Source organism: Vigna umbellata, chromosome 3, assembly GCF_029865625.1.
Source record: "Vigna umbellata cultivar VRB3 chromosome 3, Vumbellata_1.0, whole genome shotgun sequence".
Lineage (NCBI taxonomy): Eukaryota > Viridiplantae > Streptophyta > Magnoliopsida > Fabales > Fabaceae > Vigna > Vigna umbellata.
Genome location: NC_142167.1, coordinates 54,569,773 through 54,587,661, shown reverse-complemented (window position 1 = coordinate 54,587,661; position 17,889 = coordinate 54,569,773). Strand labels below are relative to the sequence as shown.

General features: G+C 29.5%; 1 pseudogene; it reads left to right on the top strand.

The window, feature by feature from the left end:
* Positions 1-8,808: 8,808 nt before the first annotated feature.
* Positions 8,809-13,318, top strand: LOC148202950 (F-box/kelch-repeat protein SKIP11 pseudogene; annotated as a pseudogene).
* The last annotated feature ends 4,571 nt before the right edge of the window (positions 13,319-17,889 follow it).

Sequence of the window (17,889 nt, the reverse complement as noted above, 5' to 3'; positions counted from 1 at the left end):
AAAAGATGTTTCCATCAACAAGCTGACAGGTGCAAAAATGTTTTAAACACGCAATATGCCTAAACGATTACCAACATTTAAAACATTTATTGCTTGTACGAAAAAGTACTTCTTTACTTTTATGGTTTGTTATGATTATCTGTGCAGATCAAGAAAGTGCAAAAGATTACTCAAATTCCTGCATAAGATAGAAAAGACGTTAAGAGATAGGAAGACATTATGGGAATGTTTCTTTAAAGCTTCAAGCTATGCACAATCGTACAAACTACTTTTTGTCAAAGTTCTAATAAAGCACAATAACTTTGCAACATAGACCCGACTCTAACTACCTACCTAAAACGACTATGAAGTTTACATGAAAGTCAACTTTCAGTCTAACAAATCTTTCTCGAAGAAGGCTATATATAGATGATTGCATAAAGAGAAGAAAATAAGAATACATGCATATAAACAAGCTTGTTGTTACGCTATCTCTCTTTCTCTACCTCGTTTAATGCTTTCGTTTAAAGACAAATCTTTACAAGTCTTTCAAATTTGATTTGTATTGAAAACTTATTCTCTCTCTAAGAATGATCAAATATGTATCTTGTTTGAAAAACATTTTTGGTTGCTTTGTAAATTCAGAAGTGAAATAAAACACTTGGTGTTTTGCTCAATTGAGTTAAACGATCTAGTTAGTTGACTAGTTGAGACCAAGAGTTGTTGATACTCGTTGTAAACCAAAAGTGATAAAACTTGTGTAATCTTTGTTAAAGATTAATGGAATCTCTTAAGAGGTTTTAAGGGAGAACGAGACGTAACTCTGGTTTGAGTGAACCACTATAAAAATGTGTTATTGCTTTACTTTACAAACGTTTCCTAAACACTCTTTTAAACACACAAGCGTCTAACAAATATTGGATAACGTCTAACTCCTACAAAAGTCATTAAACGTTGTTTTGTGAAAATTTTTTAAAACATTATTCAACTCCTCCCCTTCCCCTTCCCCTTTTTAGTGTTTTCTTGTGTTTTAGAGATTTGTTGTGAAAACTTATGAAAAAAAAGTGTTTTAAATTTTATGAAATGATATAATTAATAGTATATTACCTACTAATTTGAGTTATTACAATAACCATGACTCTAAAAGATGACTTTAAGTAGGAAAGTGTGATAAAAAAGAAACATATATAAGTATATAGTCTACTATATGTCAACCCATCCATGTATGAAATCAAAGATTGCCTACAAGCTAAGATAAATAAATATTTGATTTATCATTGAAGTTGGTTAATGCAATACATTAAGTATCATTTAATGCACACTATTCGGTTTTTTTCTTCTTCCTCTAATTGTACATGATATAACCTCAACACTCTCCACGATTCTTCCAATGATTATCTTTTGAAGCACAGACACATAAACATTTAGAAACAAAAAATAATACAAATCTATCTATAAATCTTAATGTGATATTCACGTTTTGTTATATTTTTTATTATGTTATCTTTAAACATTTTAACTAAAAATCATGAGCTTAAATTTTATATTTGTCTATCAAGAGGTTTTGATTTGTGATACTTTTTCAATGATCTTGATAGTGTGTATACAATTTTAAAAAATTTATGTGAAAATGATTTCTAAAATTTATTTGAAGAAGCAAATAAAAATGACATTTGAGTATGTGACCTTAGTGGTTGAAAGAGTGCCTGTTACAGGAGTTGATAAAGTTTGATGTTTTAAAAAACTAAATATATAACAATGAAGATGAACTAATGTAAACAAAATCTTGTTTATTTATATCTCATGTTTCTTCAACAAGAAAACTTTCTATATTTTAAAAAATATCTTTTAAAGAAAAAAGGTCTTTTATTGCAAAATATTTTTTAAAAACAAAATTCAACCCCATTTTTTTTATATTTTTATGCTAACAATCTTTAAAATGTGTTTAACTAAGAAAACAAATAGGTTTGATCACTTACAATAAAACTATTTGTAGTTCTATAGAAATAGAAATAGTGACATGTTTAATGTTATGCATTGAAAAAGTCGTACAAGGAAGATTGTTCGAAGAAATTGACATCAGATGAAATATAAAAGAAAAGATAAAAAAAAGTTGAAAAGCTTTGAGGTTCCTTTTAATTAACACATTACAAAACTCAAATTTATATGACTCAAAGTTTCTTCTCTTTATTAATTAACATCATTTAAGATTTTTCATTACTTCAAATTTTACTTATTGATATACAGTTATAAAACTCAAACTTTTTCATTCTTATATAAAATTACTTTCTCATTTAATATTGAGTATTTATATGACTCAAAGTTTCTTCTCTTACCATAATAATAAACAAGATTCTCACAATAAGTTTATTATTTATGGCTGACTCGGTCTCTTTTATTGACATAAAAAAATATTTCTTATTAAATTTATATCTATATTATCACAGAGGATTCATCTTTTTCCTGTTCATATTTTCTTTTTAAATGTTACCTTTTAGCAACCCTCTTTTTAAATTCAAATAATTATTCATAATAAAAAAATATTTTCTAAATTTATCCTTTTAATAACTACTCTTTTTATAATTATTTTCAATAAAAATTATTTTGTAGTTTAATAAATTTTAACTATTTTTTTACACATATCTTTTAAGTCTTCTACCCTTCCTTTTCTTATCTTTATTAACCAACTTTTTAGTTTTTATGATCTACAATAAACCATTCACTACGAACCTTCGTGATGAACGATTAAAAGTTATTTTATGGTATAACTAAGATAATTAATAAAAAGAAAATTAGATTTATAATTATTTTTCATATTTTTTTATATAACTTTGTTATATTTTTTGTAATTATTTTTATTATAATATCACAAAAAAATCAATTACATTAGTAAATTTTTATTATCATAAAAGAAGGTAAATATACTATGATCACTATATTCATAAATCACTAAGAAAATAAAACAATGGCTAAAATAATAATAAACGAAGGCAATTATCACGAACTATTTATCAATACTAACATTATCAACTTTGACTCTGGATTTTAAAGCAAATTTATATATATATATATATATATATATATATATATATATATATATATATATATATATATAATGTTAATTATATTAGTAGACTAATTAATAAAATATGAAAAATTAGTTTGAATGCTTCAACTAAATCCAAACATGTCGATACTATTCATAATCATATAATCAAAGAATTTTTTCAAAAATCCATTTGTTGATAAAAATTTACCAATTATGAGTTTTTTTAAGGATATTCATTCATGTTTTAAGTGAATAAAATATTTCCAAAAATAAATTAGAAAAAGAGAAAAATACAATAAAGTCATGATCGCTTAGCTATTTCAACTATAATTTATCCATAAATAAAAAAATTGTTAAAAAAAAATCAGAATCTCCTTTTTATATACCTATGTCGATAATATTTCATATGTATAATTGAAATAAATCAATAATAGACAGTGGAATACTGAAAATCTCGTGAGAAAAATGGAGCAACATAACCCGTGAGATGAATAAGAATAAAACAAGGGAAAAAAGTGGGGTCCACTGCCAGAATGTATATGACGGTTTTTAATCGCATCCGTCCAATACTAAGGGATAAAAAAATGACGTAATAGTTTTACATATAACAGTTATACAACACGTACATATTTTTTTAATACAAGAAAATTCAACGTTATGTGCCTTTTATTCGTGTCAATAAAGAAGGAATAACCATGTTTCCACTTAAAAAAAGAATAATAATGTCGAATACGACAAACCTAAAAAAACAAAAACAAAAGAATGGCATATTAATCTAAATTAACAATGTATAGGAGAAAAAAAAAACATTTATATAACCATCAATTGATGCACAAGAGAAACTTTCTTTCCGAGCATGCAAACCCTTGATTTTAATGGTGCAAAACATCGTATAAAATTAAAAAAGCTTGTTTAGATATTTTCAACAATTTTTTTCAAAAGGGGCAATTTGTGGTTGGTCAATTAAACACGCAGTATGAACAAGGACACTAGCATGGATAAGAAGAAATGAACAATGCCATCTTTAAGTGTGTTGTCTAATTGAATTATTTTAAGCAAGAAATATGCATTGAATGTGCTTTTTTATTTCCTTTATTTGTATTAACCCTGAAAAGGGAAAGACAATGACGAGAATAACAACGTGAGAAAATTAGGTCATGCATGAAATTGGATTGAAAGATAAGAGAGAAAAGAAGTTAAACACGTCGATGGATGAGAAAAAGAAAAGGGAAAAATTAGGGTTAATTGGATCATGGAGAATGAAAGAGAAGAAGAAGAAGATGATGATGATGATAATTGACGGGTGATGGCCACGAAAGTGCAAAAGGAAAGCCTATCAATCAAATTCAAAGCCTATGAGATTAGATTGGGAGTGGTGACAGTTGGAAACATAATTAAAAGTTGACATGCATGATTATAAAAATGTTTATACTAATTACAGAATCTCACCATCTTAACACAGTGCTTGCAACAAAATTTGGGCTTAATCTCTTTGGTTGTTTGTGGAGGTGTCCCAATGTCAACCTCTCATTCATGTCACAACACTTTCATCCTTTTAATAACACTTTATCTCTTTTCACCATTGTTGCTTAGTGTTCTATAAACATATATATATATATATATATATATATATATATATATATATATATATATATATATATATATATATATATATATATATATATATATATATATATATATATATATATATATATATGCTTTAATTTCATATTCAAATTAACAACAAATATTAAAGTTAAACCAAGTTATATGCATTTGATAGAAAGAAAGTGATAGCAGTTGGTGGAATAATTTAGTTTCTACTTTCTCACTTGTTTCATCTCTTAAATATTAATAATCTATAATTAGTTTATATTTTGCAGCTTCATTTAAAGTTTAGGAGTGTTTCTAAAACTGGTTTGATGTTTTTTAAATTAAATTTTGTCAGGAAATTTACTCAATTAATTACGTTTTACTTTGTATATCTAGAGATCTACTTGAGAATCGGAATAATGTACTGCTCTAGGTAATATCGGAAAGTGTTGATCAATTTTAAAAAAATCGAAATTCACCATTTTTCTAAAAATATCATGTGATGCCATCTAACTACATAACAATATATTTTTCAATAATTAACTTTTAGGTCCAAATCAAGGATTTATTTTAAGCCTCTATCCCTTAATTACCTTTGTGTTAGGTGTTATTTGAGCATATCCAAGAGTTAGTACTATGCATAAAGAAATGTTTTTGTAAGGATATATAACATAGGAAATTAAGAAAGGCAATAATTCATAAAATTAGATATATTGAGAAATTTATCGGTATGTGATAAATTTTAATGAGACATAAAATATATGTTTGAGCTTTAGAGTTATTCTCATGCTGACATGCTTATAAAAGAAAAAAGAGTAAAATGAGCTTTTACATAGATTATTTTTTTAAAAAAAAACTCATGAGAGAGTTGTTATAAATTAATTTGTTCATAATTTTTTTTTTCTTATTCTTTTTCTCTTAAAATGTTGTTATTGGGAAGTTGCCCAAAATATTTTTATAATATTCTTTAAGACATTAAAAAATATAATTTTCGAAAAATTAAAAAGTAATAGGATAAAGTTTTGATTGCAACTTAACTTTATTAATTATGAAATATATAGTATATGGACACAAGATGAGTTTAAACCATTATTTTGAAATATAAAGTGTACGGATACAATATAGGTTTCAACTGTTATTATTTATACTCAATTTTAAAAAAAAGTTATTATCTATACTCTACCAAATTAATGATGAATTCTCACTTAAAATCAATATGTGTTTAAACATATAAATAAAGAAGACAAGAATTTAATGAGGTTCAGCGTACAAATACCTACATACACGACTACACTAGGAAGTATATTTAGTTTTGGTGTATCTCTCAAGATTTACAGAAGGTTCTTATATAGCTAAATGGGGAACAACATCTCACAGTATTAAGCTATGTAAATTAAGCTCCCCAATACTAACAATTCTCCCACTTGGAACTTGATTTACATTATCCCCTAACGTAGTTGTCTTCATCATCAATTACTCTTGAAGGTCAGTTGACGCAAAACAACAAATAAGTTGAGGCTTTGTATTGCCTCAACTGGCCTTAAAAAATAATTGATGATGAAGACAACTACACTAGGGGATAATGTAAATCAAACTTACAAGTGAGAGAATTGTTATTATTGTGGATTTTAATTTAGTCTCACATCGCTTAATACTGTGTGATCTTGTCTCCTTTATAGTTGTAGAAAATTCAACCGCAAACTTCTCTCTAGTTCAAGTTTACCTTTACATAACAAACCTTTCTTATAGTTATACTTTTCTTCCTTCATCATGTTATATAGTTTTTTCTAGAGTTTTGTATAAATATCTTATCTCATTAATAACACATATCTCCTTTCTCTTGTTCTCTTTCTCTTTTCTCTTCTCTCTCTTGTTTTTTCTAAACTTCGATACAAAATTAGAATTCTTCCTTGTTTCAAACATTGACATATTTTGATTATCAAATTTTAAAAATGAATGAATATAATCTTCTTAATTCAGTAACATTATTTTCTTTTACGTTTTAAGCTTCTATACTGACATTTGGTTTGAAATGTGTCTAATAATGTAACTAGCTCAAAAACCAAAATGAAACATTGTTTAACATGAAAAAAAACCATTATTACATAGTGATTTTTACACAATAAAAATATATCATTATTATTATAATATGTTTTAATAAACTTCTTTCTAAAAGGCTTTAAACAGTGAAAATAAAAAAAGAAAAAAATCTCATAAATTAAAATTAATTAATATATAAATTAATTCAATTTTAAGTCAATTTCTTTATAAATTAATTTCTATATAGTAGTAAAAACGTAGAACCAGATATTTTAAATAAATTTTATTTAAAGTTTATTTAAACTTTCAATAATTCTTTATGGACTATCAAAATAATATTTTATGAATGCAACTTCAAAGTTCTATTAAAATGTATGGAATGCTCCTTAATATCTTAGAACATTTATAAAATATAAGTCAAAAGTTTATTTTTTATAACCCAACAACAAATAATAAATTGAATCATTTATACATAAATAAGTAAAAAGAAAAAAAGATAATATGATTTTTGCCCTTGCTATAAATTTGAAACTAAAGTAATAATTTTGAAAAAGAAAATGTAAGTGTGAACACATTGTTTGATCTTATTATTAAAAAATAGATTAGAAAATGAAAAACAGACAAGAAAGATATAAATCCCATCAAACAGTAAAAGAGGAACACCAAGAAATTGAAGTTTGGAAGATAGCACAATCTACTTTTTTGACTTAAGCTTGATTTATACAAACCGTGTTTAGCAACAGTGTCTAAATCATCATCAAATTTAAACATTATCATAGCAGTAAAAGAAAGATTTCTCTTCTTTCTCTCTCTTAAAATTAATAATAAAAAAGAAATCAAATTTAACTGTTTTGTTTGATGTTGTTTTGGCACATTCAACTGTTTTGTTGCTTTGAATCTTTGTAATAACTTTTAGATGATCTATTTTTACTGTTTCATTCAAATATTATTATAATTAACATCTTATTTTGTTAAATTTAGAGTATATTTTTATTGTTATAACTTTCCTTCAAAGAAAAATAACTACAAATATAAAAAGAATTTGATTTGTTTGTACTATATTAAGAGTTTATACACTTTATGTAATATGATTAATTATCATATAATTGTTTTAAATGTTAAATATGTCAAGCAAATAATTCATATATTAAAAACATATTAAGTTTGTTTATAGTACTTTTTGTAAAATATTTAAGTCTATTTATTTAGCTTTTTTGTCAAAATGAATATTTTGAAAAAAATAATAATTAGCAAAATATTTAAATATAAATAAAAATAATTTGTGAATAAAATATTTTTAACTATTCATATTGTAATGCTATTAAGAAGCTAAAATAAATATTTTTCATAACTATAAAAGTTATTAATGATAAAATATCACATAGTTATTTGGTAGAAATTATATATGTTAACAGTGAACAAAATTGTTTAATAATTAAAAAGATTGAAAAATCAATACACAGATAAATTATAACAAAAATTAAAATTACAGATTTATAAAATTAAGAAGATTAAAAAGTATATTTATACCTAAAACAAAATAATTGGTATAGTTAATTTATTGATTTTTATTATATTTATGTTAACATTGAAAACAGTAATGTTCATGATTTTTATTGATAATGTAACTTCTTTATCAGTAAAACAATAAAACTCATAATTAATCTCCATAACTGTGTGTAATGTATCAAGATTGACCAGTCAAGACTCACAAATGAGGAGAGAGATTTAACGGCTGCATTTACATGAGTAACCAATCAAAACCTGCCACGTCAGCATACCGGCCGCATGTGATTCCTCTCCTCTCACGAAAAATTGACCAGCCGATAATTTAGAATCAAAATCAAACGGCAGAGAGACGTATCGAAAACGTAACGGGTTCCATCTCTCTATCCGTTCAACACGTCGCTCCACCGGTACAACCAGTTCCAGGTTACTTAACGGTGAACATGTTGGGGTCCCACCGCCGCTGCGTCCACGGTCACCGTCTTCTCTCGCGGCCGCCTACCGGACAATCCCAAAAAACAAAACAATTTTATTTTAAATCATAAAAGAATTCATAACAAACAAATAATAATGATAAAAAATTAGGAAGTAATAATTATTATTTAATTGTGCATTAAGCTATGATTTAAGGGAGATAAGGGGTTGTAGAGAGGGTCCTCTCTTTCAGATTTTGCTCCAAAATCAGAACAACCAAACCTTCCATCTGATTTGCAGAGAGTTTTCTCCAGGGACCAACCAGAGACAACCAAGGACACTGTAGAGAGAGAAAGTGGTTCTTTCTGTGAGTAACATGCAATAGATATATTATGTATATATATAGAGAGAGAAAAAGAGTTGAAGATTGTTGTTCAATTTGAAAATTGCCATCAAGTACCCTTTTTTTCTGTTCTTATTTTTGGTTGGTTTTGGTACCTATCCAACCCTGTAAGTTTCTAGCATTGTTTTTCTCTCTGCTTGCCTTTTTTTTTGTTCTCTTCTTCAAGTATTGCTCTCTGTGAATGAGTTCAACAGTGACTTGCTTTGCTGGTTTGGTTTTCTTCTGTTATTTAGAGATCTTTATTGAATTTCGGTTTTTCTAGTTGAATCATGAGGCGTAATGAATGATGGGTTGATTTAAAAATTTCAAACTTTTGTTGCTGCATTGGGATGTTGGATTCATTTCTGCATTTCGTGTGTTCAATTGAAGTTGACGTTATTTCTGGCGTTTTGCATCTTTGGGATCTGTCTATCACAGAAGGGGCATTTTTGTTTTTTCCACTAACCAAAGGTTTCATCTTTGTTATACCATGTCAAAAACAAAGGGAAATAAAAAAGTGGTTTTTGGGGATTTGTCTTGGTGATTGGTTGAACGATATTTCGATCTGAAGAAACTTGTGTGACGGGTGTTGATTAGATGGGCCTTGCTTGCTGTGATGGGTGTTTAAATTTGTGCAAAGAAGTAAAAGGGGCAAAAATTAGGAACTTGTGAATTGAATTGGATTTCATCAATTCTGTTTGAACAGGCTCTTGATTTTGCTGTGGTGGATTGAAGAGTGAAGGGCGTTCCTTTCTCTGTGGTGGAGACATGTTGGACGGTCGTTCGTGCGTTGTTCCGAGGTTGTTTTCCAGCACTTGCCAGGCAGAGAACGACTGGTCTTACATGAAGTGCTTGCTGGAGTTGGACATCAAGAATGGAAAGCGCCCTATGGAGATTGATGATGTTGAGGATGAGCCCCAGCAGCCGAGGAAGTGTACCAGGAAGTTGGATTCTTACAATAGAGTTGAAATGGCTCGAATTTCCCTTCAAAGGCAATCTATTGAGGCCAATGATTCCGTTGTTTCCCAGATGGATCAGGAGGCCACTGAGCCATTGAACGTTTGTGAAGTAGTTGTCGGAGAAGATGGAGCTTTGACCGACCGGCTATTTGGTGAGCAAGAACAGGAGGGTGATGGTGATTTGATGGATGTTGGTGACCATCAATCCGATGAACAGCAGCAGGCTAAGCCTGGGGATTTATCAGATTTTGGTGCCAGGCTATCTGAATATCGGTTGGAGGATGATGAGAATCTAATGAATTCAAGTGAACAGCAATCTGAGCAGCAACAGCAGCAGCATGGTGGGGATTCTTCAGACTCTGGTTCTCTCTTGCCACGCATGAACCGTGATAGCTCAATAGCCTGTCTCAGCCGGTGTTCAAGGTCAGACTACGGTTCTCTAGCCTCGTTGACTAGGAGCTTCCGGAACATAATCCGAAGTGGTGAACTCTATCAATGGAGGAGACTAAATGGTATTATGGAGCACTGGATTTATTTTTCCTGCGCCCTCCTGGAATGGGAGGCCTATGATCCAATCCGTCAGAGGTGGATGCATTTGCCAAGGATGGCTTCTAATGAATGCTTTATGTGTTCAGACAAGGAATCTTTAGCTGTAGGAACTGAGCTACTTGTGTTTGGGAGGGAGCTAAGATCTCATGTGATTTACAGATACAGTCTGTTGACAAACTCATGGACATCTGGAATGAGGATGAATGCTCCAAGATGCTTGTTTGGCTCAGCAAGCCTTGGAGAGATTGCAATATTAGCTGGTGGGTGTGATTCAGAGGGACACATCCTGGACTCTGCTGAATTATACAATTCTGAGACTCAAACATGGGAAACACTGCCAAGTATGAAGAAACCAAGGAAGATGTGTTCTGGGGTGTTTATGGATGGAAAGTTTTTTGTTATAGGGGGGATTGGGGGGAGTGATTCTAAGGTCCTAACATGTGGAGAGGAGTACAATATTCAGAGCAGGACATGGACAGAGATTCCTAACATGTCCCCAGGAAGAAGTAGTAGGGGTCCTGAGATGCCTGCAACAGCTGAGGCACCACCTCTGGTTGCAGTTGTAAATGATGAACTATATGCTGCTGATTACGCTGACATGGAGGTTAAGAAGTATGACAAGGAAGAAAAAGTGTGGATTACCATTGGGAGACTGCCAGAACGTGCAGTGTCGATGAATGGTTGGGGTCTTGCATTTAGGGCATGTGGAGATAAGCTTATTGTGATTGGTGGACCTAGGACTCATGGTGAGGGTTTTATTGAGCTCAATTCATGGGTGCCTAGTGCAGGGCCTCCACAGTGGGATCTACTTGCTAGGAAACGTTCTGGCAACTTTGTTTATAATTGTGCTGTGATGGGATGTTGAAGCATTGAATTTTCAAACATACAAATTTTGATGCTTCATGTCCAAGGAGTTGCACAAACATTGATTCGTCCATTGACACAGGATTCTTGCTAATTGGTACATTGCCCTCCCTTATTTCTTTCTATGATATTTTTCTTTGAAAGGTTGGGGATGATGGGGACAACATTCAGATATTACTCAAGATTAGCTGAAAAGTTTTATGGGGAGGAGCTATTCAGTCTTTTTTTTTTTCTTTTTTTTTATGTTTAAAATTTCAACCACTATTTTGTTACATTGAAATTGGCATCTTCCCCCATTTCCATTGACATGTGATTTTTCGAACTTTGGTATCATGTAGCAAAGGAATAGATTAAATAATTTAAGTTCTACACAAACTTAGGTTACTGGTGTTGTTTGTTTAAGTGCTTCTGAGAACACAACTAGATACTTGATTTTCTTGATCATAAATTTCCTAGCTTGAAGGAATGAATAACTTTCTGAGAGTTTTTTTTTTTTTTTTTTCTTTTTCTTTCTTGGATTCTGTATTGATTCAATTTTGCACATTTGAATTCATGGACCTTGTATTTTGAGCTCTTTCTAGTCTGGACTTCGGTATCATATATAGAATTTTCTGTCTCCAATTTTTTTATATGGACCTATGCATTATGGCACTAAAAATGATGAAAGTTTTCTTTTTTAAGACTGCAACCTTCATGAAAAAATCAGTTTGCGTCTGCTGTCAAAATAAGTAACAGTGATTAATGGTTTGTTGTTTTAAAAATCGTTATTGGAGCTATGGTTAAGAGCAAAATGTTTCAAAGTTGAAACTATAAATGAATGATCTTTATTATTAGACATTGATGGAATATTGTACTGCATCATTAAGCCATTATTATTACTTCCCATCAAACAAGTTTTTTGTTGTCTTGGCAATTGCATGAACCCTTATTTTTCAAGTGTGTCTTAAACCTGTTGAAATTGAAATATGAGTACATCTGGTATTTCTTCAACCTGTTGTAGTTATTGGATGTTTCTAATTGTAAGTATATGACAATGGTCCATGTTATAGTAGGAAACTCATCTTAGTCCTGTAACTGCAGAGTTGCTTTAAATATTTTTTGTTGGGTGGTTGCATCACCATTATTAGACATCAAAGTCCTTAAACAACTTTAGGTCCAATGTGAATAAACTCTGTTCCTGAAATAATTAATAAAAAGATAAAATAAAAAACAAGTACTTTTTTTACTGCTTAAGAGCATAAACTTTATCTTAAGTTATGGAATATACTTCATTATTTTGCATTCTTATGTCTTTTATAAGTGAATTTATCTCAACAGAACTTCCTCTTGGTAGAAATCAAGAACAGCAGTTTACTAAATGTGTGAAACAGAAGTAAATTCTGTTGCATATCAAGTTGCATAAAATAAGTGATATTTTCATTTTACAATTTGCCATTTGTTTTTTTTTTCTTTCTAATTTGCTCTTAAAAGTTAATATTAAAGCGTTCAGCCACCAAAATTACCTCACTTTTTATTTAATGTATTTATTCAAAGTGTAAAGCTATTTTAATAAAATTATTTTAAAAGACATATTTTCTTATGTACGTAGAATAATATTTTCAACATAAAAGTTCAACATTGATAGGAGAATATGGAAGAATAACCAAAAAAAAAAAAAAATCAGAATTGAAGAATAATTTATTCTAACAAGTCCTAGTAACATTTCATTGACGTTTGATAACAGAAATAGCAAGTGACTCGCTCCAACAAATCTAAGGGATCAATCAAGAATGAAAGCAAAGCAACATATGATGAAGATGATGTTTCAGTTAACACATGATGCTGGATTCATAAGCAGAAAAATATTTGTTATTATTAAACTTTGGAAGAATTATAGATAGATTTTTATTTTAAATAAAAACTTGTATCCAGAGGTATCTCACAAGTACAAGTGATGAGACTAATCTCCAAGAAAGTAGAATATCAATTAAGGAATTTTTTTACCAATAAATCCTACATAGTCAGGGAAAGTAGTTAGTATGAAAATAAAGCCCAATTAAATATTTCGTCAAAAATTAATGATTTTAAAAAAAAGGAGTAAAGTCTCCCCTTTTTCTTCCAACAAAAGAGGGAAAACATTTTGAAACAAAACAAAAATGTTCAGAAATTAAGATGAGTGGTCAATATCTTCTGTTGTCTTAAGTTATGGTCTGAAGAAAATTCAATTGCCAAAAAACAGCATAATGGGCCGAATCTACTGGTATCTCTTCTCATGAGATTTTGAAAGTCCTAAGTTGTTTTTTGTTGGGTCTGATATCTTTAAACTACTAAACTCCCTTATGTAAAGCTATCCCTATAAAACTCATTGATTGATGAAGAAAACAAGGTTATATACAAGCATAAATCATGTTTGTGGAACACAAATTTGAACATTTAAAAATGGTATAACTTTTTGTTTTCAGTTTTTGAAACTGAAAAGCATGCTTAATTGGACCATAGTAATTAAGTTTTTACTTCGTGTAACCCATATTGTTTGATGGATCGGGGTTCCATGTTATGCAACTCACTAATGCATGTTGAAAAGTTGGGCTTTAAGTATGGATTCAAGTTGTCTATCCCTTTAAAATACATTTTCAATAAAAAAAAGAGAAAATTATTACTTTGATGATTACAATTTATAAACATGAATAATATTTTCTAAAACTTTTCGTAAAAATGTCTGATGGGTTTTCAAATAAGGATATTTTTCAGACGATGAAATAGAAAGCTTAATAAAAGTTTTTAAGGAAGAAAAACAATAAAGTATAATTTTTATACTTGTTTACTATATTCAAGCTATTGTTTACTATATTCAAGCTATGTCAAGTTTTTCTTAAAGTTTGTATTTTCACTCTTCTCATTCTCTATTAATAGAGCATGTTTTCATTCATTCTTCTATTTCTTCATATTTTTGTTTGGTTGAAGAACATTAGACAATATATGCACTGAGGTAAAGTGGAGTTGATATTTTATAATCATTCTTGAACATACTCTCTCTTCATTTCTCACCTTTTCTCTCTTCTTCTTTTTCATCAACTTTCTTCTCTTTAGTTGATCTTCTTTATATAGATTATCTTGTGAGATAATCGTTAGATACTAAGTTGATATCAAGATAGGCTTCATAGACTTTATCGGTAACTTGGTCAAACTCAGATTTACGTTGTAGAGTAGCATAGTTTTTTTGTGTAAATAACTTGTATGATCTTTTTAGGCAAATTTTTTTGATGAAGGATTCTAAGAATGTTTTTTTTATCTCTTAATGCCTTTTTTACCTTTGTGTAGAACTTCTACATTGAGCTAGGTGCTATCATTTCATACATAGATAGATAAAGAGAGCAAAGTATGCAAGCACGAAAACACTTTTTTGTACAACATTAAATGTTTTATTCGTTAATGATCGTACAACTCGTTGCATGTTCAGAACATATTTTACGTCAACATCATTTAATTAATGCATCACTTATTATCAAGTTGACTTAAATGATGCAGGTGATATATCGTTTAGCATCAGTTTGAGCTAACATATTGCTTAATGGGATGATTATCGTTTATCCCGACATGCTATGTTCTATAATTATTTTATAACATCTAGAGCCTCAGTCATTACACATGATTTACTTTGTGAGACACTTGGTGATACAAGTAGCTTGAATGTAAATGCATAATCGTTTAGCGTATGCATTTCTTTATTGCATAAGATGCTATCTATTTGGTCAAAATTACTCTAATATTAATTATGTGTATTTTGTCCTAGTGACTTAGATTAACGATTTTATTTGTCAAGCATTTGTCTTTTGACATATCCAATTGTTTAAACACTTCTTTCTATAAATAATATTTCGTTTAGTATTGTTTGATAAAATTCAAAACATGGATTGCTAGTCACACAATTTTGTCTCAATAAAATACACACACACATATATATATATATATATATACCACCATTAATATTATATATATATATATATATATATATATAAATTTATTGTTTTAAGAAGATTAATATTAAATTTGAATTACACACACACACACACACACACACACACACACACACACACACACACACACACACACACACACACACACACACACACACACACACACACACACACACACACACACACACACACACACACACACACACACACACACACACACACACACACACACACACACACACACACACACACACACACACACACACACACACACACACACACACACACACACACACACACACACACACACACACACACACACACACACACACACACACACACACACACACACACACACACACACACACACACACACACACATATAAAAGTTAAGTACCGTTAACTAATTGATATAACAGCCTTTTGATTTCATTGAACTTCTAAACTTAAAATATCTACAAGTGGAACTAGAAGGGAAAAATATAGATAATCTTTGGAGAAAAAGAGAAGTTTATGCTAAACTAGATTCTAATTGACTGAAAATGCTTATACTTACCTCTTAATTGTTGGAATATTATTAAGAAAATGGTAGAAATTTGCTCCAAAAGTTTTATATCCTTAAAATTTAACTAGAATTTTATATTCAAAATTATCTTTTATAACATTAATAAAAAAAAACATGTTAAAAGATAAACTTTTCCAAACTTCTTTACATTTAAGAATTTGCATTTTTGATTTTTGGTGATTCTGTTAGAAATTATAAGAGTAAGTTATATTCTTTATTATGATTTTCAATAACTTGACTTTCCTTAGTTTCTAAGGGTTACACTTACCACAAATGTAGGGAGTCATAAAAATCTAAAGATCATACTAGATCATTGAAATATTGGTCTTGTAACTTATGAATTAGTTTACCTCCAACATTTGTTAATCTACACAATGTCATTCAGTTGAGAGAGTCAAAGGTTAAATCTAGTTAAACAATTGAAGAATAAAGTCATCAACCTAGTTAATGATCTGGGATGCAAGACTAAAGTCAAAGGTTAAATCTAGTTAAACAATTGAAGAATAAAGTCATCAACCTAGTTAATGATCTGGGATGCAAGACTATGGAAGTCCATATGGGATAAAAATGAGATAATTTTAATCCTTACCTCTTTCTAGGTACATGAATTTTCAAGGGCAAAATTTTTAGGCTTTGTTCACTTGAATGGATTTGGGGGAGAGTGATTGAATGAATTTGAAAATAAATTTTTTTGTTGTTTATTTGAGTGAATTTGGAGGTAGGTGAGAGTGAATTTGGAGGTAGGTGAGAGTGGATTTTGAAGTAAATTTCTTTAATCTGTCACATCAATCAAATCCTACACTAATTCTCACAAACGTTGCTTCCAAATTCACTCTCACTTACCTCCAAATTCACTCAAATAAACAACAAAAAATTTTATCTTCAAATCCACTCAATCACTCTCCCCCAAATCCATTCAAGTGAACAAGGGGTTAATGTTTGTGAGAATGTAAGAACCAATTCTTTTAGTTTAGAGGGATGATTTTTAAATGATAAGAATACAAGTTAGAATTTTACTTATTCAGTTTTTTATTTATGAAAACTCACCATCTTTTTTAAATACATTCTTTTCTATAGTCTCCTTACTACATAAGCTTTTTGAAACTACTTCTTGTCATTTTTTCTAATAGATATTTCTTGTAATGAGGTGGTTGAATCTAAATTAAATTTATCTTAACCAAAATTTGATTTGAAAAAGAAAAATCCTTTACTTTTACCTATAATTTCTATAATTTTTTTGCAGTTTCACATGGTCAATTTTTCAAGAAAGTTATTGTACCATATGACCAGATGGTCATCATAGTCCATTATGAAGACATGACCGGACGACCAGTAAAAAAGACAAATTGGCCGGTCGGAATGATCGGCCTCATAAGCGTAAATGATTAATGTTAAGGAGATTAAGGTAAATCATGTTTAAGGGTACTGGACCAGGATTGGGTCGAGATTAAAACATCGCTAATCCTAGGCCCATGCTCGAAAACTATAAATATAAGTCAAAGGTAACAGGTAGGTAGAGACAATTACTGTGCATTTATTACTGTCATTGTCGTATTAGATAACCGGACGGTTCAATTACTGACTTTGGCATCGGAGTATCTTTAACAGGTACATCCGGCCGGACTAGCGAACAAGAGACACAAGGAGCAGGACCAAACAGCGAGGAAGGACAAATTGTGAAAGTATTTAGTGACTCAGCCCTATAACCGAAACAATTATTTTTCAATTGTTCTAAATCTTGAATACTTTTCTTATTTGGAATTATTTTAAAGTGTTATGGGATTTTGAGACATTTCTAGTTTTTTCTCCTAGTTAAAGTTGTTCTTGTTTAGAAAATAAATAATTATCTAGTAAGGGAACTAATCTAAAATTCCTTGTTTAAAATTGAATTATTGGCTTGGATTAATGAATATTCTTTCCCTAGTTTAATTGTAGATGGTTCAATTGTTTGTGAAAGTAACTAGATTGTGTTATTGTGAATGGTTAAGATTGTATTAAGTTATAATATAGTCATATTTGGATTGAGATTACTA